General features: G+C 33.9%; 1 long non-coding RNA gene across 1 annotated transcript in view; it reads right to left on the bottom strand.

Moving 5' to 3' along the window:
* LOC148952490 (uncharacterized) overlaps window positions 1-23,075 on the bottom strand; it is a 63,614-nt gene that overhangs the window by 4,998 nt on the left and 35,541 nt on the right. The window contains exon 2 of the long non-coding RNA XR_016141770.1: window positions 16,638-16,813. This is a non-coding gene — a long non-coding RNA (uncharacterized LOC148952490). The remainder of the gene's footprint in view (window positions 1-16,637; window positions 16,814-23,075) is intronic.

The raw sequence follows: 23,075 nt of genomic DNA, 5'->3' as shown, positions 1-23,075 counted from the left end.
ATTTCGGGCTTTTCTAAGCTAGATTTCCTAGTCTTTCGTTGGTGTGTGTTGTCTGAAACCTATGATTTGGGATGGGTGGATTGCTATTTTTGACTTTTCTGAGCTGGATTTCTTAGCCTTTCATAGGTGTGTGGTGTATGAAACCTATGATTAGGGATGTTCTTAGTCTTTCGTAGGTGTGTGGTGTCTGAAACCTATGATTTGGGATGTGTGGGTTGCTATTTTTTGACTTTTCTGAGCTGGATTTCTTAGCCTTTCGTAGGTGTGTGTTGACTGAAACCTATGATTTGAGATGGTTAATTTGCTATTTTTGACTTTTCTGAGCTAGATTTCTTAGCCGTTCATAGGTGTGTGCTTTCAGAAAATTATGATTTGGGAGGTGTAGTTTGCTTTTTGGACTTTTCAGAGCTAGGATTCTTAGTCACTCATAGGTGTTTGTTGTCTGAAACTTCGAGTTTAGGATGAGTAGTTGGCTATGTCAGACTTTTCTGAGCTAAGGTTTCTTAGTATTTCATAGGTGAATGTTGTCTGAAACTTGTGATTTGGGTTATGTAAATTACTATTTCAGGCTTTTCGGAGTTGGATTTCTTAGTCTTTCATAGGTGTGTGGTGTCTGAAACCTATGATTTGGGATGTGTGGGTTGCTATTTTTTTACTTTTCTGAGCTGGATTTCTTAGCCTTTCGTAGGTGTGTGTTGACTGAAACCTATGATTTGGGATGTGTAGTTTGCTGTTTGGACCTTTCAGAGCTAGATTTCTTAGCCTTTCATACGTGTGTGCTTTCAGAAAATTATGATTTGGGAGGTGTAGTTTGCTATTTCAGGCTATTATGAGCTAGGTTTCTTAGCCTTGCGTAAGTGTGTGTTGACTGAAACTTATGATTTGGAATATGTAAATTACTATTTCGGGCTTTTCTAAGCTAGATTTCTTAGTCTTTCGTTGGTGTGTGTTGACTGAAACCAATAGTTTGGGATGAGTGGGTTGCTATTTTTACTTTTATGAGCTGGATTTATTAGCCTTTCATAGGTGTGTGTTGACTGAAACCTATGATTGGGATGAGTGGTTTGCTATTTTTGTCTTTTCTGAGCTAGATTTCTTAGCCTTTCATAGGTATGTGTTGTCAGAAAATTTAGATTTGGGATGTGTAGTTTGCTTTTTGGACTTTTCAGAGCTATGATTCTTAGTCTCTCATAGGCGTTTGTTGTCTGAAACTTCTAGTTTGGGATGAATAGTTTGCTATTTAGGGCTTTTCTGAGCTAAGGTTTAATAGTATTTCGTAGCTGTGTATTGACTGAAACTAATGATTTTGGATATGTAATTTACTATTTTAGGAATATCTGAGTTGGATTTCTTAGTCTTTCGCTGGTTTGTGTTGTCTGAAACTTATGGTTTGGGATGTGTGGATCGCTATCTTTAACGTTTATGAGATGAATTTAATATTCATTCATAGGTATGTGTTGTCTAAAACCTATGATTTGGGGTGTGTGGGTTGCTATTTTTTGACTTTTCCGAGAATTGTGATTTGGGGTATGTAAATTGCTATTTCGGGCTTTTCTGAGTTGGATTTCTTAGTCTTTCATAGGTATGTGTTGTCTGAAACCTATGATTTGGGATGTGTGGGTTGCTATTTTTTGACTTTTCCGAGCTGGATTTCTTAGCCGTTCATAGGTGAGTGCTGTCTGAAACTTATGATTTGGGATGGTTAATTTGCTGTTTCCGGCTTTTATTAGCTAGGTTTCTTAGCCTTTCATAGGTGTGTGTTGTCAGAAAATTATGATTTGGGATGTGTAGTTTGCTATTTGGACTTTTCAGAGCTAGGATTCTTAGTCCATCATAGGTGTTTGCTGTCTGAAACCATTAGTTTGGGATGAGTAGTTTGCTGTTTCAGGCTTTTCTGAGCTAGATTTCTTAGCCTTTCATTGGTGTGTGCTGTCAGAAACTTATGATTTGAGATATGTAAATTACTATTTCAGGTTTTTCTGAGTTAGACCCTTCTAAATTTGTCCGTAGAAGATAGGTAAAGTTATGCTATGATTGTGATTATTTTCCATGACGATAAAAAGTTTCACTTTAATTCTAAATTTTCTTAAATTCAATTTCGACCTTTCTAAAAGAGATGAAAAAATTAAAGTTCTATTCCAAATATTTTCCCGGAAGAAGAAAAGTTCAACTTCGATTCTGAGTTTTCTCAATGAAAATGAAATAAGTTATTGATCAAATTTATTTTCTCAAAATAATATAAAAATTTCCACTTCAGTTCAGATTTTTTTCTCAAAGAGGTGAAGAAATTTAAAGTTCTGTTCCAAATTTTCCATAGAAGATAGGAAAAGTTATACTTTGATCGCGAATATTCGAGTTCTATTCTGAATTTTACCAAAGAACATAATTCAATTTTAATGTCACCAATAAAAAATTTAAAGTTCAATTCTAAATTTTTCGGTGGAAGATAGAAAGCTCAATGGAATACATGTGAATATTTTCCAAGAATATAAAAAGTTCTAGTTCTATTTAAAATTTTCGCAAGGAAGTGACGAAGAATTCAAGTTCGTTTCTGAATTTTACCAAAGAACCCAATTCAATTCTAATTTCACCAGAGAAAATAAAAATATTCCACTTCAGTTCCTTATTTCACAAAGACATAAAGAAATTTGAAGTTCAATTCTAAATTTTTCGGTGGAAGATAGAAAAAGTAATACCATACTTGTGAATATTTTCATGGATGATAAAAAGTTCTAGTTCAATTTAAAATTTTCTCAACGAAGTGAAGGAAAGTTTAAGTTCTCTTCTGAATTTTCTCAATGAAAAAGAAATTAGTCATTGATCATTTCTATTTTTCCAAATAATATAAAAATTTTCCACTTTAGTTCAGATCTGGCTAAAAGAGATGAAAAATTTTAAATACTGTTCCAAATTTTTCACTGAAGATAAAAAAGTTCAGGTTCTCTTCGGAAGTTTACCAAAGAACAAAATTCAATTCTAATTTCTCCAGAGAAAACTAAAATCTTCCACTTCAGTTCTTTATTTCACAAACACACAAAGAAATTTAAAGTTCAATTCTAAATTTTCGGTTGGAAGATAGAAAAAGTAATATCATACTTGTGAATATTTTCACGGGAGATAAAAAGTTCTACTTCAATTTTAAATTTTCTCAACGAAGTTAAGGAAAATTCAAGTTCTCTTCTGAACTTCACCAAAGAACACACTTCAATTCTAATTTCTCCAGAGAAAACAAAAATCTTCCACTTCAGTTCTTTATTTCACAAAGACATAAAGAAATTTGAAGTTCATTTCTAAATTTTTCGGTGGGAGATAGAAAAATTAATACCATACTTGTGATTATTTTCATAGAAGATAAAAAGTTCTAGTTCAATTTAAAATTTTCTCAATGAAGTGAAGAAAAGTTCATGTTCTCTACTGAATTTTACCAAAGAACACAATTCAATTCTAATTTCTAAAGAGAAAATAAAAATCTTCCACTTCAGTTCTTTATTTCACAAAAGACATAAAGAAATTTAAACTTCAATTCTAAATTTTTTGGTGGAAGATAGAAAAAGTAATAACATACTTTTGAATATTTTCACGGAAGATAAAAAGTTCTAGTTCAATTTAAAATTTTCTCAACGAAGTCAAGTAAAGTTCAATTTCTCTTCTGAACTTTACCAAAGAACACACTTCAATTCTAATTTCTCCAGAGAAAACAAAAATCTTCCACTTCAGTTCTTTATTTCACAAAGACATAAAGAAATTTAAAGTTCATTTCTAAATTTTTCGGTGGGAGATAGAAAAATTAATACCATACTTGTGATTATTTTCACGGAAGATAAAAAGTTCTAGTTCAATTTAAAATTTTCTCAATGAAGTGAAGAAAAGTTCATGTTCTATACTGAATTTTACCAAAGAACACAATCGCGGATTGTGCTTAGCTTTTTTTTTTTTTTTTTTTTTTTTTTTTTTTTTTTGAGCATGTATATTTTATGATTTCATGCCATATCTAAAATCGATTGTCTTTTTTTACTGGCAAATTAGAAACGCCATCAGTTATAGGACGACTTTTTTAGCTTGAAAATAACCCGTTAGATGTTTTAAGCATTATCAATAATTCTATCGGACATGTCAACAGTGATTTGATCACAGTGAACCACACAGTAATAAGTAAATATGTTTCTAGTCTGAGGAGGCTGTCAAGCGGGATGGATATTTTTCAGTGCTCCAGTTAAATATCCAGGGTCTTTGTTCTTCAATTGACCATCTAAAACAGATTGTTTCGGATGGGCTACCTGACGTTGTTGGTTTATGCGAGACTTTTTTAGATTCTAAAAATGATATGCTTTTGGATTTGCAAGGTTATAAAATAGAACGACTGAATAGACAAAAGATGGCCAAGGGTGGTCTTGCTTTGTATATTTCTAATAATCTCCGATATTCTTTTAGAATGGATTTATCCAGAAATATTGAAGGTGTCTTTGAGTCACTTTTCTTAATTAAATGTGAAGGTAAGGATTTTATTTTTGGTATTATTTATCAATCTCCTAACGGCTCTATTCCACTGTTTCTATACACCCTTAATGATCTACTGGATACCATTCTAAAACAGTGGACTGAATTAATTATTATGGGAGATTTTAATATAAAATTGATTGATATAAAGTCTTCTGTATATTTGGATTTTCTGTCGTCCATGCTTGCCGCAGGTACTTTACCTTCTTTATGTATCCCATCTCGCATAGCAGAGACTACGTCATCTCTGATTGACAATATTTTCTGTACGGCCACCTTGATCCAAAATTATGTTTTAGTGAGCGACATTTCTGATCATTTCCCTGTTTACTCTAGATACTGTTTTGATAAACTGACTATTGAGAGGACTTGTGAGTCTGGCAAGAGGCCTTTTATGTTTGGTGAAGTGGAATTGATGCTTCTTAGGTCAAGATTGGCAAAAATTTATTGGTGTGGTTTTGAGAGTGATTCTGATTTTGTTAATTTATTTGATATTTTTTATGAGTTTATTAAAGATGCTGTTCTTGATATTTGGTCTGTTTCACCTTCTCATCGTAAGTCTAAGAATGCTTTTCCTCTAAATCCTTGGATGACCCCTGGTCTCCTTAGGAGTTGTAGGAGAAAAAATAATCTCTGGAGGGCCTTTAAGTCTAAGTCTGCTAGCCCTTCACTGAAAGCTATTTGCTTTCAGCGATTTAAAATTTATAGGAATATTTATAATTCTGTGTGTCGAAAGGCCAATTCCCAGTATTATTTTAATTGTTTTTCAGATTGTGGTAAAGATATACGAAAAACTTGGCAGGTTATAAATTCTGTCATTAGGCCCTCTTTTCAGTCTCCATCAACCCCTTCTTTTTTGGATCTCGATGGCAAAATCATCAAAGGTGAACTGAATGTTCAAGATGCATTTACTTCATATTTTGCGAATATTGGTAAAAGGACCGCTTCGGCTGTTGGTTCTTCTCCTTCAGGATCCAATTTCTGGTCTTATCTTGGGCCACCTTGTATGAAGTCAATGTTTTTGGAAACAGCGACGGAGAATGAAATTGCTAAAATTGTTATGGGATTGAAAAATTGTTCGTCTTCTGGCCCTGATAATATTCCTACTAACGTAATTAAGTTCATACTTCCTTCCATTGTTTCTCTCTTAACGAAGCTTATTAAAATCTCCTTTCATCATTGTATTTTTCCCGAGTATTAACAGGAGCGTTTGCTTCCTCATATTCTATAAGGGGGGTGGGAGACCCAACGCTTTCAAGCATAAAAACGCCGCATTTCTTTTGTTGTACGTTTTAAGCAAAAAATTTGAGAAGGCGATGCTTTCTCGTCTTAATAATTTTCTTACTTCTAAAGATTTTGTTAAGAATTTTCAATTTGGTTTTCGAGCACATCATTCGACTGAGCATGCCTGTGCAGTTTTACTGAATTATCTTCATTCTGCCATATATTCCCATTTTATTCCTGCTGCATTGTTTCTGGATGCTCGTAAAGCCTTTGATTCTTTAACCCACAGTGTTCTTCTATTTAAACTTTCTCTGTTTGGAGTAAGGGGTAGTACGTTTGATTGTTTCAAGTCTTTATTATCTAGTAGAATAATTTCTGTAGATCTACTTTTTCGCTCACCAGCAAGTGTTGACCAGGGGGTCCCTCAAGGGTCAGTTTTAGGGCCGGCACTGTTTTTAATTTATATAAATGACCTAATTTTTACAGTTAGAAATAAAAATCCTCTTTATTGCTGTCGTCTATGTCATCCAACAGTCTCCCGTACCCATAACTATAGTTTGCATACCTCGGATTCTCTTGTTACTTTTGCCAATGATACCACCCTTATTACTTCTGGGAGAACAGAGGATGAGGTTCGTACAAAGTCAGTGGACCTCTTCGAGAGAGTTTCAATTTGGTTTGATACTAACTCTCTTGCCTTAAATGTTTCTAAAACTAATTTTTTAGTTTTTTTTTCGTATATCTCAGGCTTGTCCTCAACTATCTGAAATTCATATATCCAAAGGCTTTTATTTTTAGTTCAAAGGATGACCATGTCCGTTTCCTAGGTATCCTCTTAGACGAAAATTTATCTTTTAAACAACATATTGATTTGATTAAAATGAAGGTATGCAGAAACCTCGGTATTCTAAGAAAACTAAAACATATCTTTCCAGGACCAATTCTAAGAATCCTATTTCATAGCTTAATTCATTCTTATGTTTCCAATTGTTCAGTCATATGGATGTCTACTTTCCCTTCTTTTCTCAAACCACTTTCGAATGCTTATGATAAAGCTATAAATCTTATCCAGGATGTAAATCGTTCGGCAACTAAACCGTTACTTGATATTAAAAAACTTTATATTCTTTCCTGTACGTCTTTCGCTTTTCTTCAGCTCCATGGTGATATTCTTAGGTCCCTTAGGTTTACGTCTTCTTTTGTATCTGATCGGTCAAATTATCAACTCTATAGTTCTCTAAATATCCAAATTCCGCACACACCAACAATAAGATCCAATTTTAATCCTCTTGTTGCGTGTCATTTGATATGGAACATCCTTCCCGATTCGGCTCAAGAATGCCACTGGTTTGGCACCTTCAAAAGACAAGTACAAAAATATTTGCTTTCATGTGATTAATTTTCTTTACTTTTGCCTGCTGCCAAAAGTTTTATTTCATTTAATTTTTTTTTTATTATTTTTTTATATATATATATAGATGTTGTGATTCACTGTAGTTTGATAAAGCTTATTTATTGAACTCTCCTTTTTTTTATAGATGTTGTGATTCACTGTAGTTTGATAAAGCTTATTTAGTGAACTCTCCTTTTTTTTCTTTTTTTTTTTTTTATTAAGCAAATGCTTTACATGTTAAAAGTTAAAATGCTTATGTTTATATGTTTAAATATTAACGTTATGTTTATATTGTTTAAATCTTAAGCGTTTAAATGTTTAATGTTTATTTGATCTTTTCATAATCCCCCTCCTACAGGCCATGGAGCCTTTGTGGGGATTTGTAGATTGTTATGTAATTATTTTACTGGTATATGGAAAATAAATCTATCTAATCTAAAAAATCTATTTCCCAAAAGACATAAAGAAATTTAAAGTTCAATTCTAAATTTTTTGGTGGAAGATAGAAAAAGTAATACCATACTTGTGAATATTTTCCCGGAAGATAAAAAGTTCTAGTTCAATTTAAAATTTTCTCAACGAAGTGAAGAAAAGTTCAAGTTCTATTCTGAATTTTACCAAAGAACACACTTCAATTCTAATTTCTCCAGAGAAAATAAAAATCTTCCACTTCAGTTTTAAGTTCCCCAAAGAAATAAAGAAATTTAAAGTTCTATTCTAAATTTTTAGATGGAAGATAGAAAAAGTAATACTATGACTGCGAATGTTTTCCATGAAGATCAAAAGTTTCACTTTATTTATAATTTTTCTTAAATTCAGTTCTGATTTTTCTCAAAGAGATGAAAAATTTAAAGTTCTTTCCCAAATATTTAATAGAAGATAGAAAAAGTTATACATTGATTGTGAATATTCAACATGAAGATAAGGAACTCCACTTTAATTCTGAGTTTTCTCGAAGAAGTGAAAATTGTTCAAGTTCTCTTCTGAATTTTCTTAAAGAAGAGAAAAAATTAACTCAATTCTGAATTTTACCAATGAAAATTAAAAAACCTTCCACTTCAGTTCTTAATTTCTCAAAGACATAAAAAATTTAAAGTTCAGTTCTAAATTTTTCTGTAGAAGATAGGAAAAGTTATACTATGATTGTGATTATTTTCCAGCGAAGATAAAAAGTTTCACTTTAATTCTAATTTTCTTAAGTTCACTACCGATTTTTTGCAAAGAGATGAAAAATTTAAAGTTCTGTTCCAAATTTTTCATAGAAGATAGAAAAAGTTGTACATTGATTTGAATATTCGACATGAAGATAAGGACCTTCACTTTAATTCTGAGTTTTCTCGAAGAAGTGCAAAATGTTCAAGTTCACTTCTGAATTTTCTTAAAGAAGTGAAAAAAGTTAGCTCAATTCTGAATTTTACCAATGAAAATTAAAAAAAGGCTCCACTTCAGTTCTTAATTCCTCAAAGACATAAAAAATTCAAAGTTCTCTTCTAATTTTTCCAAGAAAATAAAAAGGCTCCACTTCAGTTCTGGTTTTTTTCTCAAAGAGATGAAAAATTTAAAGTTCTTTTCTAATTTTAAATTAAATTTTAGCTCCTTTGTCTTATGGATTTACCCATCAAATTTTTAAATTAGAAAATGAGTGACTCGTTCTATTATTAAAGACAATCGTTCAAACTCGTTCATCTAACCTTCAATACAATAGGTTAGGTTAGGTATAAATAAATATTAATAAAAAAATAGAAACATTTCTACATGTTTAAGTTAGGTTAGGTTAGGTTAACTTATCATGAGTGCTCATGGTAAGTTAACCTAACCTTTTCCGGCGAGTATGGTTAGGTTAGGTTAGACTAGATTAAGTTAGGTTAGATTAGGTTAGGTTAGCCTATGTACGCTTCACTTAGGTTAGCTTAGGTTAGGTGAGAGACATGCAAAAAGTTAGGTGTATGATTAGGTTAGGTTAGATTAAGTTAGGTTAGGTTAAGTTAGGTGAGGCTAGGTTAGCCTACGTACGCGCGCGTACGTAGGCTAACCTAGCCTAACCTAACTTAACCTAACCTAACTTAATCTAACCTAACCTAATCTTCATGGAAAACATTCGCAGTCATAGTATTACTTTTTCTATCTTCCATCTAAAAATTTTGAATAGAACTTTAAATTTCTTTATTTCTTTGGGGAACTTAAAACTGAAGTGGAAGATTTTATTTTCTCTGGGGAAATTAGAATTGAAGTGTGTTCTTTTGTAAAGTTCAGAAGAGAACTTGAACTTCTCTTCACTTCGTTTAGAAAATTTTAAATTGAACTAGAACTTTTTATCTTCAGGGAAAATATTAACAAGTATGATATTACATTTTCTATCTTCCACCGAAAAATTTAGAATTGAACTTTAAATTTCATTATGTCTTTTGTGAAATAAAGAACTGAAGTGGAGGATTTTTATTTTCTCTGTAGAAATTAGAATTGAATTGTGTTCTTTGGTAAAATTCAGTAGAGAAATTGAACTTTTCTTCACTTCTTTGAGAAAATTTTGTATTGAACTACAACTTTTTATCTTCCGTGAAAATAATCACAAGTATGGTATTAATTTTTCTATCTCCCACCGAAAAATTTAGAATTGAACTTTAAATTTCTTTATGTCTTTGTGAAATAAAGAACTGAAGTGGAAGATTTTTGTTTTCTCTGGAGAAATTAGAATTGAAGTCTGTTCTTTGGTAAAGTTCAGAAGAGAACTTGAACTTTCCTTGACTTCGTTAAGAAAATTTTAAATTAAACTAGAACTTTTTATCTTCCGTGAAAATATTCACAAGTATGGTATTACTTTTTCTATCTTCCAACCGAAAAATTAGATTTGAACTTTAAATTTCTGTATGTCTTTGTGAAATAAAGAACTGAAGTGGAAGATTTTAGTTTTCTCTGGAGAAATTAGAATTGAATTGTGTTCTTTGGTAAAATTCCGAAGAGAACTTGAACTTTTTTTATCTTCAGTGAAAAATTTGGAACAGTATTTAAAATTTTTCATCTCTTTTAGCCAGATCTGAACTAAAGTGGAAAATTTTATATTATTTGGAAAAATAGAAATGATCAATGACTAATTTCTTTTTCATTGAGAAAATTCAGAAGAGAACTTGAACTTTCCTTCACTTCGGTGAGAAAATTTTAAATTGAACTAGAACTTTTTATCTTCCATGAAAATATTCACAAGTATGGTATTTCTTTTTCTATCTTCCACCGAAAAATTTAGAATTGAACTTTAAATTTCTTTATGTCTTTGTGAAATAAGGAACTTAAGTGGAAGATTTTTATTTTCTCTGGTGAAATTAGAATTGAATTGTGTTCTTTGGTAAAATTCCGAAGATAACTTGAATTCTTCTTCACTTCGTTGAGCAAATTTTAAAGTGAACTAGAACTTTTTATCTTCTGTGAAAATATTCACATGTATGGTATTGCTTTTTCTATCTTCCACCGAAAAATTTAGAATTGAACTTTAAATTTTTTATTGGGGAAATTAGAATTGAATTGTGTTCTTTGGTAAAATTCAGAATAGAACTCAAATATTCACGATCAAAGTATAACTTTTCCTATCTTCTATAAAAAATTTGGAACAGAACTTTAAATTTCTTCATCTCTTTGAGAAAAAAATCTGAACTGAAGTGGAAATTTTTATATTATTTTGGGAAAATAGATTTGATCAATAACTTATTTCATTTTCATTGAGAAAATTCAGAATCGAAGTTGAACTTTTCTTCTTCCGGGAAAATATTTGGAACAGAACTTTAATTTTTTTCATCTCTTTGAGAAAGGTCGAAATTGAATTTAAGAAAATTTAGAATTAAAGTGAAATTTTTTATCTTCATGGAAAATAATCACAATCATAGTATAACTTTTCCTATCTTCTACGGAAAAATTTAGAAGTGTCCAACTCAGAAAAGCCCGAAATAGTAATTTACATATCCCAAATCATAATTTTCTGATAGCACACACCAATGAAAGGCTAAGAAATCTAGCTCAGAAAAGCCTGAATTAGCAAACTACTCATCCCAAACTATTGGTTTCAGACAACAAACACCTATGATGGACTAAGAATCCTAGCTCTGAAAAGTCCAAATAGCAAACTACACATCCCAAATCATAATTTTCTGACAACACACACCTATGAAAGGCTAAGACACCTAGCTAATAAAAGCCGGAAATAGCAAATTAACCATCCCAAATCATAAGTTTCAGACAGCACTCACCTATGAACGGCTAAGAATTCCAGCTCGGAAAAGTCAAAAAATAGCAACCCACACATCCCAAATCATAGGTTTCAGGCAACACATACCTATGAAAGACTAAGAAATCCAACTCAGAAAAGCCCGAAATAGCAATTTACATACCCCAAATCACAATTTTCTGAGAGCACACACCTATGAAAGGCTAAGAAACCTAGCTCAGAAAAGTCAAAAATAGCAAACTAGTCATCCCAAACTATAGGTTTCAGACAACAAACACCTATGAAAGGCTAAGAAATCCAGCTCAGAAAAGTTAAAAGTAGCAATCCACCCATCCCAAATCATGGGTTTCAGACAACACACACCAGCGAAAGACTAAGAAATCTAGCTTAGAAAAGCCCGAAATAGTAATTTACATATCCCAAATCATTAGTTTCAGACAACACACACCTACGAAATACTATGAAACCTTAGCTCAGAAAAGCCTGAAATAGCAAACTATTCATCCCAAACTAGAAGTTTCAGACAACAAACGCCTATGAGAGACTAAGAATCATAGCTCTGAAAAGTCCAAAAAGCAAACTACATATCCCAAATCTTAATTTTCTGAAAACACATACCTATGAAAGGCTAAGAAATCTAGCTCAGAAAAGACAAAAATAACAAACCACTCATCCCAATCATAGGTTTCAGTCAACACACACCTATGAAAGGCTAATAAATCCAGCTCATAAAAGTCAAACATAGCAACCCACTCATCCCAAACTATTGGTTTCATTCAACACACACCAACGAAAGACTAAGAAATCTAGCTTAGAAAAGCCCGAAATAGTAATTTACATATTCCAAATAATAAGTTTCAGTCAACACACACCTACGCAAGGCTTAGAAACCTAGCTCATAAAAGCCTGAAATAGCAAACTACACCTCCCAAATCATAATTTTCTGAAAGCACACACCTATGAAAGGCTAAGAAATCTAGCTCTGAAATGTCCAAACAGCAAACTACACATCCCAAATCATAGGTTTCAGTCAACATACACCTACGAAAGGCTCAGAAAGCCAGCTCAGAAAAGTCAAAAAATAGCAACCCAAACATCCCAAATCATAGGTTTCAGACACCACACACCTATGAAAGACTAAGAAATCCAACTCAGAAAAGCCCGAAATAGTAATTTACATATCCCAAATCATAAGTTTCAGACAACATTCACCTACGAAATACTAAGAAACCTTAGCTCAGAAAAGTCTGACATAGCCAACTAATCATCCCAAACTCGAAGTATCAGACAACAAACACCTATGAGTGACTAAGAATCCTAGCTCTGAAAAGTCCAAAAAGCAAACTACACATCCCAAATAATAATTTTCTGAAAGCACATACCTATGAAAGTATAAGAAAACAATCTCATAAAAGACAAAAATAGAGAATTAACCATCCCAAATAATATGTTTCAGACAACACACACCTATCAAAGGCTAAAAAATCCAGCTAAGAAAAGTCAAAAAATAGCAACCCACACATCCCAAATCATAGGTTTCAGATAGCACACACCTATGAAAGGCTAAGAAATTCAGCTCAGAAAAGTCAAAAATAGCAATCCACCCATCCCAAATCATAGGTTTCAGACAACACACATCAACGAAAGACTAGGAAATCTAGCTTAGAAAAGCCCGAAATAGTAATTTACATATCCAAAATCGTAAGTTTCAGACAACAATCACCTACGAAATACTAGGAAACCTAAGCTCAGAAAAGCCTGAAATAGCAAACTATTCATCCCAAACTAGAAGTTTCAGACAACAAACGCCTATGAGAGACTAAAAATCATAGCTCTGAAAAGTCCAAAAAGCAAACTACACATCCCAAATCATAATTTTCTGACAACACACACCTATGAATGGCTAAGAAACCTAGCTCAGAAAAGTCAAAAATAGCAAACTACTCATCCCAAACTATAGGTTTTGAGACAACAAACACCTATGAACGGCTCAGAAATCCAGCTCAGAAAAGTCAAAAATTGCAATCCATCCATCCCAAACTATAGGTTTCAGACAACAAACACCTATGAGGGACTAAGAATCATAGCTCTGAAAAGTCCGAAATAGTAATTTACATATCCCAAATCATAAGTTTCAGACAACACACATCAACGAAAGACGGGGCTCGGGGAGTTTTTGAGGGTCTGGGGGACCGTTGAGGGCCGGGGGGGCTTTTGGGAGGTGGGGGGGACGTTGGAGGCCCGGGCGCTTCCTTGGGGGTTGGGGTGGGGGGTTCGAAACCCTTGGGGGTTGGGGTAGGGGACCTCACAACACTGTTCAAATGGAAATTTTGTATTATAATGACCACAGAGTTTGACCCTCAAATGCTCTTCTAAAATCTCTTAAAAAATCATCTTTTAAAATGTCTCTAACTGTTTCGCAGAAATAATTCCCTAAAATAATAATTTGTTCTGAAAAGATATAATAAAGCCTTAAAAAAGTATTAATATGGTGGCTCAGGAGCCTTTGGGGCACTGGGGGCCCTTTGGGAACCCGGAGAACCTTTGAGGACCGGTGGCTTCCTTCGGGGTTGGGGTGGGGGGATCGGAACCCTTTGGGGTTGTGGTAGGGGACCTCACAACACTGTTCAAATGGAACTTGTGTGGTATAACGACCACAGAGTTTCACCCTCAAATCCTCTTCTAAAATCATCTTTTAAATCATCTTTTAAAATGTCTCTAACTGTTTCGCCGAAATAATTCCATAACCTGTCTAAAACGGTTTCGCCCAAATAATCCCTAAACGTAATTTCAGCGTGTTCCATTTGTTTTTGGCATCTCTGCGCTGACGCATTTCAAATTACTAAAAAACCTGATTCCCGCACTAAAACAATTCATCGCTAAGATGTTTCTTGGAGAATTGTTTCCATGGCGTTTGGTTATTAATATCTTTTGGAGTTCGACCAGTAGAGTTGTTTCCGAGACAAAGACATTAATGACTTGGATCTATTCCTGGAGAATCGTTTCTAGGTGAAAATTTTTAAAGTCTGACAGATGATGTCATTGGTTGATTGATCTGTCAAGAAAGGGGAATTAATTTGTTGTTTCTAAGGGGAATTATTGATTCACGATAGGTGAATTGAGGTCGACAGCACAGGTGTTCCAAATTTCTGGAAACTCATAACATTCGCTGAGAGCGTGCACTTGCCCAAAACAACAACATGGACCTTGACATTCGCTGAGAGCGTGCACTTACAACAACAACATCAACAACATCGACACCTTTGGAAATTTAGGTCATTGACCCCATTAACCACGTGTTCTCCTTAGGGAGGCTATGCACTTATTTGATGTTAAAAAAAGTTGTAGGTGGCAGCAGGGGTGAGGGATCGGACCTTTAGGGTCATCTCTACTTGCTTTAAGAATAGTTAACGGTATTAAGTTGAAACTTTCAGGCTATGTTGAAGAAACAAAAGGTGCTATGCGCATGCTGCCACTAATGCCACTACAACTGTCCAACTATCGATATTGTTACTATACAAGCTAAGGGTATTAAGGTGAAGCTTTCAAAGAATATTTAGGTGTATGTAGAACTAAATCAAAACGAACCATGAACATGTAGATTTTCAAAAAGGTAACAAACCAGTATCTTAAAAACGTCTTACATTGTTAAGTTAACCCTTTCAGGGTATGTTGTGGTTGATCTCAAAATAGCCAGAAAGAACTAAGTCTATACTATTAATACTACCACTACAGTTAGGGGTATTAAGACGCTAGGGGTATTAAGGTAAAAATTTTTGTAACGTTTTTTAGGGGAGTTTCAATTGAACGAAAAAATTATATGCATGAAGGTTTTCAAAAGGGCATATACGCAATATCATAGGCAGCACCATTCTATAATAGCTAGAAATATAATTTTAAATTTTAAAGGTGCTAATTTGATTGGAAATTAAAAGCTCTGGTGTCCTTTTTTAGAGTAAAAAGAGATTGGACACGCAGCCCTCCTCCCAAGCTCAGTCATTTTCGAAAAATATCCAGTCAAAATTTTGAGACAGTCATTTTCTTCAGCATTATAGAACGGTCCAGTATCTGTGTCTCTATGGATATAAGGTATGTCACCCCCTCCCCCCAATTATGCAATTAGTCCATTATGCCCTAAACCTAAATGGTGCTTTAAAACTAAATCAAAAGGCATTGTTTATATGGTTGCCAATAAGATACCTCGGCAATATACCGAGAACGACTGGGGTATTAAGTTGAAGCTTTCCGGGCTACTACTATTATTGCTTCTCCTCTTACAATTTAAATAAACTAAAAGAGTATAAGCGTATCCAGGTTGTCACAGAGCACAGATAAAAATTTTTGAATGATATTAAGTTTTATTTTTAAGGTCAATTTGAGGAGTTTAAAAAGAAATTAAACAATAGCCTATTATTTGTGTCAGGATTAAAAATTGTTGAAACAATTTCTCAAACATACAAATAGCTGGCCAAACTTTGGATTCTTATAGAATAAAAACGACATAAAATATTATCTTTTTTCCATGAAACAAACATAAATTAATTTAAGAAACTTATCACACAAAACAGGTTTTTGCAGAATAAGGAAAGAGCTCACAAAACAAAATATACTTTAAAAGGTCTCACTTTTTGACGTTAATATATACAAAATGATTAAAACTTTAAGGAATAGATATCAATATATGTATATTGAACTGACGATCCACGGTTGTTTTTTTTTCAATAAAGTGCAAATTATATTTTGGTCTTGAGATGGCATGAGGGTTGTCAGCCCCAAACATGTTACTTTTGCTCCTTTTGAGTTTTTCTCGGTTATTTATTTGTGATTTCTGTTTGTTTTGGGTTTCATTTATTTATTGATGGTAATTTGTGGTAGTTTTATGCTTGGGAGATTATTTGGCTTTATTTCTGCATGTTTTTGGCTTAATGAAACTCTTCACTTTTTTGAAAAACTTGTTTTGGGAAAAAGTTTTTAAATTAATATATAATAAATCAAACATTTTTATCTGCCCCTCCAATAGTTTGCAAGAGAAATATGACTTTTTGTTCCAAACACTTTTTATAAAGTTTAAATTTATTTTTGTGGAATCTATTAGATTGGTATTATGTATTATGAGATGGAACTTTTATGTCCAATCAAATTTTGTATATTTAATAAGATATACACAAGATATACGATGCATCGTAAATGTTACTATTGGAAATTATTTCTGCGGCTCGGGGTGACGTAGCACTTGACGATTGTAGAAAGAATTGACATAGAAATAAGAAAGTATGGGAGAGCATCACCCTACAGGTCTATAGAACTTACCAAATAAGAGACAGCTTAAACTGAAAAGAACCAAAGAATCTGTAAGGAATAATTTGCCAATCATCTGCTCCACTCTCAAAACCCAGGTCGTACTATTTCTGGACTTCAAATGGACGAAACGATGCTGATCATTAATTTCTGGAAATCTTGTCAGCAATAGATAGTTTTATATTATCCTAAAAATCATGCAGTCTTATAAAAATTGTTTGCTTTACAAGAGGTACATAACGTAAGGCAAATGGGCTACATGGGCCAATTCCCCCCCAAAATATTTTTTACGACTATTTCAAGATTCAGTTTTGACCACTCAGGTAAGTCGCTTATTTGCTCTGTCTTTTTGTTTTCGTTGTTTGTACACATCCCTTTCGAAAAACATTGTTTTCCTTCCCAAATTATATTCTGTCGCGCCTATACTGTGCAAGTTATTTGAATTGCTTGTTGTAAATAGGCTTAGTGCTACATGTAACTCGCCGGATAACCAATTTGGTTTCAAGAAGAAAATGAGTAGGCTAGAGAACACGCGCATTATTTGATTGCTATTTGTTGATTGACGCCGATGATTCAAATGAGACTTTGTATTTTGCCGGTCACGATGTCAACCGCGCGTTTGATTCCGGTGTGCACCCTCAGATATTGTTGTCGGCCCGGAAACGTGGCGTGGATATGTCTATTATACGCGCACTGAGGAATATGTATAGTAATTTAAAAGCGCGTGTAAATGTACCTTGTTTTAATGCTTTAACCATATCTTCTAGTCTTATACCCGTAGAGAAGGGAATGCGCCAAGGAGCACTTACTTCACCACCGCTTTTCAATAAAAGTATTATTTCATCGCAAGAACCGGTTCAGTCTACATGCATCTTTAGAGGTCTTAATATTTCGGTGGTCGACTCTGCCGACGCCATTTTGAGCGCGAGTAGAACACTTGTAGGCATCAAAGAGACTTTCTGTGTTTTGAGGAAAGAGTATGGTAACATAGGTCTTTCTTTCAATCCCCAGAAGAGTGAAGTTCTCGTATTTAATAGCCGCGTTAAAGATAGTGTACCAGTTGATGTTATTTTCGGAACTTATACGATTCGTCTAAGATTATGTACCTCGGCCTTCCAATTTGTAGCGATCTTAAAGAAACCCGTGATTGCCTTGTTTCGATGTTTGCTGTAAAGACACGCAGAGGTTATGGATTTCTCGTTTCAATGAAGTGCCACTTCAACCGTTTTCTACTTTCAAGGGTGTATAATGCTTTTGGTTTGCCACATGTGATAGCCGTATCTCCACTTTGGAAAACATTTACTTGATCTGATTGCTGTAGTGTTCAGTTGATTTTCTATAGGTATGGCAAGTATCTATTTCGTCTTCCAGTTTGGATAAGGAATTCGAATATATCTCTGAAGTATTGTATAGCCGACCCGCCTATATCTGTACTGAATCGCCGTGTTCGATTTGCAAAGGCGTGTGAACCAAGCCTCTCTTCATTATATGTCGCAATAACTTAAATTTGTCTTTTTTGTTTGTCGTAGGAATGTTCTTAATCTTGTTTTTCTGTAGTTGAGTTTTCTTCGGATATTTTGTTGTTATTTGATGTTACTTTTTTTTTCTTTTCTTGTACTTTTACAACATTTTGTATGTTTAATAATGGGTAATAAATTAATAATAATAATAATTCCTGCAAATGTGCCTGCCCTTTTGCGTGAAGAATGTGACAAACTGGCAATTTTTCTAGCTTTTGCAATTAAAACTAATCTTTATATCAATGTTGTATTGATCTCCATTAGATCTCTACTGCTTAATAGATAACATATACTCATAAGTTTAAATCTGATCTCTTTTCTACCTTTCATGAAACTCCAGGATTTTCTTAAACAAGCAACTTTTTCATTTTTGAGAAATAGAAGTGATTTAAAGATATTTTGCTACTATATGAACTGTATCATAGGCAGAGCAATAAAGTAAAGAACGATGTTGCCACAATGTATTATTTGTTTTTTTGTTTTGGCCAGGGCACTTCGTACCGAAGGAGTTGTCGTAGAAACTTCGAAAAGGGCTTATTCGGTTGGAGATTGGAATGGCTAGTGCTGTTTTTTAATAGTCAAAAGTGATTGGAAGGCAACTAACACCCCTTCTGTGCCCACCATTTCCCCAAACACATCCAATCAAAGTTTTGAGATAGGCATTTTGTTCAATGTAGTTCTGGAAATTAGGTCTTTGAGGATGATACCCCCCCCCACACACACACGCAGTCCTCAGGGAAGGGGTGTAAGTTATGTCCTCTGGGGCATATAAGGTTTCTATAGATAGCGTTGTCGCAGAAATTTCAAAAGGGGCTAATCCAATTTTAAATTGAGAGGGCTAGTGCCCTTTTTAATAGTCGAAAGTGATTGGAGGGTAACTAACCCCCATCTCATGCCCACCATTTCCCCAAACACATCCAATCAAAATTTTGAGATAGTCGTTTTGTTGAACGTAGTTGAAAGTTCTGGAGGTCTTTGAGGATGACAACCACGCCCCCCCCCCCCACCACAGCTTTCAGGGCTAAGGTTGTAAGTTATGCCCTGAGGGCATATAATGTATTTATAGAAATCTTTGTCGTGAAAAATTCAAAAAGGGCTCATTAGATTGAAAATTGAAAGGGCTATTACTATTTTAATTTTTATGCAAGGGATGGTTGTTTAACTTCAGAAGAGGCTAAGTCTGTCTCCCTGAAAAAGACTATGTAAATATAAAACTAACAGAAATTAATTAAAAAAAACGTTTTGCACAAAATAAGTTTTTCAAAAATAAAGTAAAGAACTCCATTAACCATAAAATGAGCAAATATAAAATCAAATAATTTACCAAGCATACAACTACCATAAATCAGTATCAATAAATAAATGAAACCCAAAACAAACAGAAACTAAAACAAGTCAGACTCAAAACGAGTAGAAGTTAATCTGAATAGTGTTCTAAAACCCTAAAGTCAGAATATAATTTGAACTTTACTGAAAAATTCTTTTTAATCATTTCATTTTTCTATCCCTAAGATATCAAAAATCTATTAAGATTTCGATGAACAAATAGCAGTATATGTACATTTAACTGACAATGCATATGTTTTCAGTAAATTTATTTGATTTTTTTTCAGTAAAGTACAAATTATATAAGAGTGGGAACAAAATATTTCAAATAAATTACTAGCCACAGCATCAGGTGTTATAAGTCTGTATGAAGAATGTTTTGAAGACATTTCTGAATGTCTCTAATTTGTGAAGGCGTTGAAACAACTACTGAAAACTTTGTGGAGAGGGTGGCCTGGCTTCGGAAGTGGAAATTGTTGATACCAAAGTTGTGTTCTCCTGACCAATCTTTGCTACAGAAAAACCTCCTAATTAAAACCTCCTCCTTAATTAAAACTAATCCCATTTAATTAAACTAAATTAAAAACTAAAACTAACTAAAACTAAAACTAAACCCGCTAATCCCATTTAAACTATAGAGTTCCAAGTTGAAAGAAGCAAAGGTCCGTAAAATCCTGAGGACCTGAAGAATTTGCGAGGACCTTGAGGACCTGAAAGCGAGGAAATAAGCAAAGACAAGCTCAAAGTAGAGGGAAGACGCTTTTACAAGTTCACCAACGCTACTTAAGACCAAACAATAGTTGCTGTTCAAGACCAAACAATCTGGAAGGATGACGTCTTGAACTTTTTTGGAGCTTATCCAGCAATACAGTTTTAATATCTGTTTTTCCAAAATAGTGGTCTTCTTGCGATTGGTTTTTCACCATCAAAATAAGTGTAGTAACTTTTAATGCATATTTTGCTAATTTTAAAAAGCTTGGTTTATGAGATGAAAAAAGGCAAAGATAAGAAAAGAGAGAAAAAATTAAAGTGTTAAGAATAAATAATGAGAAAAATAGAGTGTAATCTTCCAATTCTAAACTTTCCATAGACTGTTTTACCAGCGATGAGTTTAAACAGATGGCTCTAGTACAGCCTCAAAAAATATCTCTAATCCTCATTTGTGGACACTGTTCCATTCGAGTAATTGAGGAACCTATTACTGATTGGCTTTCGAATTTTCGTTCTAGTTGAATATCATTATGATTGGTCATTTTTTTTCTTCTGTAAGCTGTTTTACGTACATTTTTAATTTAAAAATCATCTCTATTAGAAAGCAGTATATAAAACAATCTTCTAGTGGACTTTGGGAAAGATATTAAGTTGGCTTTACGATATTATTATCATTACTTATTTTATCACTGCAGTTCATATTATATTCAGTGTCTTGTCGTTTCTGTCTTACTTTGCTAGACTTTGGGAGACAATATTTGAATACTTGGCTAGTCAGTGAGAATTGTAATAGCCTTATCCTATACTGGCTGAAACAAAAATAAAATTGGAATTATAATGACAAACAGTTTAAGCGCCAACGACCCAATACTTTTAACCAGAACAGAATGAAAAAGAATAGCAGAGGAACTTCTGTGATGTATATGTCCTCAGAAAGAAAAACGGCTGTTACTTGATGTTCCTATGACGAAGAGGCTCTTCTTACTTCTTACTTCAAAGGTATAGAACGCAAGACGAAGGTCAAATGGTGTAACAAGAAAAAGGAGGAATGCGCACAGGTCAAGGGTCAACAATTAGTACCAAATTATAATACCTACATGGATGTTGTCAACCTCCTGGACCACAGGGCCGCCTATAATCGTCTTGCGACGCGTACAAATAGTTGACTTTGCGTCTGTTTCGTTATTTTGTTGATGCAACACTAGCAAATATGTTCTATGAATTGAAAGAAGTTTGTGATGGCATAAATAAGCTCATCGGGTTTTGTTTCAATGTTGCTGAGTTTCTGCTCAATTCAGGAAGCTCAGAGCCACGGAGTCAAGATAATGACTAGGAAGAACTACCTGGTGAAACTGTGAATTGTGTTTGGAGCATGAAAAGCAGCCAAATCTCTCCAGCGCAAGCAAGAACAGCACTGCACTTACTGTAATTAAATAAAAAAAACAAGTTTTTTTTAACTGAAAGTAAGGAACGACGTTACAACTTCAAACGAACAGAAATTATTCCGTATATTAAAGGGGCTGTCCCCTCCTCAACGCCTCGCTCTTTACGCTAAAATTTTTCATTGTTAAAAAAAAGGAGTTGTGAGAAAGTCAAACTTTAGCGTAAAGAGTATGGCGTTGAGGGGGGGACAACCCCTTTCATATACGGAAATAATTTCTGTTCGTTTTAAGTTTTAACGTCGTTCCTTACTTTCAGTTAAAAAACTTGTTTTTTTGTTTAATTTTTGAACGTTTTTGAATTAATGCAGGTTTTGATTTTGGCTCACCGTACATGAATAATTAAAAAAAAATTGAATATTAATTTTACTTTTATTTGGTTAAATGGCTTTCTCGAAACCTGTTTTTAATTTTATTTACGAACGTTTTTATTAGTAATAAATATACGTAACTTAAGAATTAACTTACGTAACGAACCTCCATATTATTATATTTTTAATACGTATATTAGAGGGTTCGCCCCCTAGTCAATACCTTGCTCTTTAAGCTAAAGTTTGAATTTTGTTCCAATTCTTTAAAAATGACCCCTTAATCACAAATGCCGTTAATTAGAATAAATAGCTCTCATGAAAGTACTAAATAATCTTTGGCTTAAAGAGCGAGGTATTGACTAGGGGATGAACCCAATCATATACGTAATGTTTTCTGTCGTTTTAAGTTTTGATGTTGCTCCTTACTTTCAGTTAAAAAACTTGTTTTTCAATATATAACTTCTGATCTTTATTTAAATGATGGTGGGAAATCCGCCGCACCCTTCATAGCAATGTCCCTTCTCCTATGAAAACTTCCTTCATGGTAAGATCCTCCCACCTAACCGCCAACCCACTCCCCCCCTCACTACCAGAAAAAATCACCTCTGAAAACGTCTGTATACTTCCCAATAACCGATACTATATGTTAACATTGGGTAAAGTTCATAACTTTAGTAGGGATGACCCAATTGATCCCATCCCACATCACTGCTGCCATCTACAATTGAGTCTAACTCCGTACGAACACCATATATGGGCATAGACTCCCTAGGGGAAATGGATTTCCGAGAAATTGATTGCGTAAACTAACCTAACCTCATGAGTTCCGGAACGAGCACCTTAAATGGGTATAGCGTCACTAGGGGAAATAGATTTCCGAGATATTGATTGCGCAACCTAATCTAACCTCATGAGCTCGTGACGGGGCTCCATATATGGGCATAGCCTCCCTAGGGGAAATGGATTTCCGAGAAATTGATTGCGTAACCTAGCCTCGTGACGGGAGTCCATATATGGGCATAGACTCCCTAGGGGAAATGGAGTTCCAAGAAATTGATTTGTTGGTGTTCGTCCAGGAGAATTGTCTCCGGGCGAAGTTTGCACATGCGCTTTCAAGGTCAATTGATTTGTTGGTGTTCGTCC

Source organism: Artemia sp. Qi Xiang Cuo, chromosome 5, assembly GCF_049724085.1.
Source record: "Artemia sp. Qi Xiang Cuo chromosome 5, ASM4972408v1, whole genome shotgun sequence".
In the NCBI taxonomy this organism is placed as follows: Eukaryota; Metazoa; Arthropoda; class Branchiopoda; order Anostraca; family Artemiidae; genus Artemia; species Artemia sp. Qi Xiang Cuo.
This window is presented reverse-complemented; position numbering and strand designations above follow the sequence as displayed.